This window comes from Rattus norvegicus, chromosome 7, assembly GCF_021556685.1.
Source record: "Rattus norvegicus strain SHRSP/BbbUtx chromosome 7, alternate assembly SHRSP_T2T, whole genome shotgun sequence".
NCBI classification, from domain to species: domain Eukaryota; kingdom Metazoa; phylum Chordata; class Mammalia; order Rodentia; family Muridae; genus Rattus; species Rattus norvegicus.
Genome location: NC_141540.1, coordinates 72634228 through 72637478, shown reverse-complemented (window position 1 = coordinate 72637478; position 3251 = coordinate 72634228).

The window sequence follows — 3251 nt, the reverse complement described above, 5'->3', positions numbered from 1 at the left end:
GATGTGCTCTTCTGGTGTGTCTGAAGACAGCTATAGTGTACTCATATACATAAAATAAAAAATTCTTTTAAAAAATACAGCTTTGAAGGCAGAGAGATGGTTCAGCAGTTAAGAGTACACACTGCAGGGCTGGGGATTTAGCTCAGTGGTAGAGCGCTTACCTAGGAAGCACAAGGCCCTGGGTTCGGTCCCCAGCTCCGAAAAAAAGAACCAAAAAAAAAAAAAGAGTACACACTGCTCTTCCAGAGGTCCTGGGGTTGGTTCCCCTGATGTTTAGCTTTTCATGGTTATCTGTAACTCCAGCTCTAAGGAAATCAATGCTCTCTTCTGGCTTCCTTGGGCACGGGCATACATGCAAATTAATAAACAAATTAATAAACAATAAGAAAAAATAGGATTCTGAGTGCAGGGTTTGGTGGTTCACGACTCTGTAAGTGTTGGAGGTGGAGGAGGAGGATAATGACATCTAGGTTCCTTGAGCTAAGTGTCACCCTACCTGAAGTGGGGATGTATTTCAGTGTTGCACATTTGCTTGTTGCACATAAACTCCTGGGTTTGCCTCAGTGAAGAGCAGTGCAATGTGCTCTTTTCAGATGCACTGGATCATCCCCTGAGGGTATTTAGCGGTTTTCCTCTCAGCAATCTGTTTGCTCTGATTTGCTTTACTAATTTTTCTATTTGAATGTGTGGGGTTTGCATGTGTACGTCCGTGTGTGCACATATGGAGGCCAGAGGTTGGCATGGGTGTCTCCCTCCATTGCTCCCCACCTTAGTTTTTGAGAAGGGTCTCTGGTTGAAGCTGGAGCATGCCAATTTGGCTAGGCTGGCTGGCCAATAAGTCCCCAGGATCTGCCTGTCCCTGTTTGTCTTAGGGTTATTATTGTTGTGAGAAAACACCACGATCAAAAGCAAGATAAAGAAGGACATTTTTTTTCTTTCTTTCTTTCTTTTTTTTTTTTTTTTTTTTTTTCCGGAGCTGGGGACTGAACCCAGGGCCTTGCACTTGCTAGGCAAGCGCTCTACCACTGAGCTAAATCCCCAACCCCAGGAAGGACATTTATTTAGCATATGATTCCACATCACCATTCATCATTGAAGGAAGTCTGATAGGGCAGGAACCTGGAGGCAGAAGCTGATGCAGAGGCCACGAGGGATGCTGCTTACTGGCTTGCTAAGTTGCTTTCTTATATATAGAACCCTGGCTCATCAGCCCAGCGATGGCACCACCCACCATGGGTGGGTCATCCTCCACCAATCACTAATTAAGAAAATGCGCTTGCCTACAACCTGACCTCATGGAGGCATTTTCTCAGCTGAGCTCCTTCCTCCAGGTGACTCTAGCTTGTGTCATGATGACATAAAACTCTGCCCTGGTGAGGTGATGTTACAGACTGTCAGCTGAGTCTGATTTTTCTGTGAACTCAGGCTTTCACCGAAACACTTTCCCATCTGCACCTGTCCCTCCCTCCCCAGGCATCTCTCTAGTCTCCAATTTGCTTTTTCCTTTCTGGCTTGCTTGGTTTGGTTCTTTTCTTGTATATTAAGAATTTCCCTTAGACAGATGACTATGCTTGGCTTTCTGAGTATTTAAGTGTGAGGTCTTGTAGAGATCTGATTGGAAAGTCTGTGTGCAGGTTTCAGCACTCAGCCCAAAGGGTTTAGGCGGGATGTGTGCCTGTTTCATTAACAGAACCCTAGTGAGAGTACCTTTTGGATTTTCCCCCTGGCATGGTGAACTTCCCCGCAGAAATTTCCAGTGGTATAGTATACCTCTCGCTTGCCTTCATTTAGGTGTTGGTATTCTCAGGGTTATTAATCCAGTTACCTTTCTGTTTGTTTCTGGCTTCATTTTCTTCTTGTTTTCACAGGTTTTCCTCTTACGTTCTAGACAGAACAGACACTTTTCCCACATCTCCAACCCCTGGCTCAACTTTAACCAGAAGCCCCTTTATTTTATTTCCTCCTTCTCTTCTCCCCTGCCTTCCTTACCCCTGCCTGTTTTCTTCTTCTTCTTCTTCTTTTCCTCCTTCCTCCTCCTCCCCCTCCTCCTCCCCTTCTTCTCCCCCTTCCTCCTCCTCCTCTTTCCTTCATTGCCTCCTCAAGACTTTGCTGTTCATAAGCTGGGCTGGGCTCCAACCGTCTATTCTTTTTGCCTCAGCCTGTAATTATAGGCATCCACCTCCACTCTTGGCTCCATTGTCATTTCTTCTTGTTTTGAGACAGAGTCTTGTGTATTTCAGGCTTAGATCCGACTCTGTGTAGCCAAGGACTGCTTGGATTCCAGGTGTACACCAGGATGTTTGGTTCACACTGTGCGGCAGATTGAACACAGGGCTTTGCACACGCTAAACCAGTGTCTGTGTGTATTTGAAAGAGTGTGACTCATCTCGAAGGACGCTCTGGAACTCACTATATGGAGGAGGATGACCTTGAATTATTGATCCTCCTGCCTCTGTGTCACAAGTGCCTGGATTACAAGCATGCACTACCACACTCTCCTTCTTAAGATAATTTTATTGGGGGGTTGGGGATTTAGCTTAGTGGTAGAGTGTTTGCCTAGCAAGCGCAAGGCCCTGGGTTCGGTCCCCAGCTCCAAAAAAAAAAGAAAAGAAAAAAAAGATAATTTTATTGGAGGACAAACTCAGGTTTTGACACAGACTATTTGGCTGCTGGTAATATATTAGCACATATGTGTGTATATGTATATATAAATATGTACATATACGTATATTTGTGTATACATATATGTACATAATTGTATATATAACACATAAATATATGTGCGGATACATATATGTTTATATGAAGAGTCATGCTTCTGTATAGTATGTTTTGCGAAAGATATTAAGTTTCAAAGATATCCCCCACACTCACCATCCGTCTCAATATTCTGCCCAATGGAGGCTCCATACATCGCAAGAGATATACGAAAAAGTAATAAGAAGCTCTATTCCTGACAGCTGGGCGAAGGCAGGGACCAGACAAGAAGCAAAAGAACACAGCCAGTCCACACCTCTCAGGAATAAGGAGCGAGGAGGGGAGGGGCCTAATCTCGTAGCTGATTGGTTGTTGTTCCTGACCAATCAGAAGCAGCTATTGATTTTTACTACCAGTGCGACCCGCCTCCCTGGAGGCTTTGACGCCACGTTTACAAATGAGGATGAGTTACGTAAGAGAGAGCGCCCGGGCAGCCAATGAGAGCTTGAGGCGCTAATAGACGGGTGAGGCCGCTGCCAGGTTTGGGGCGGAAG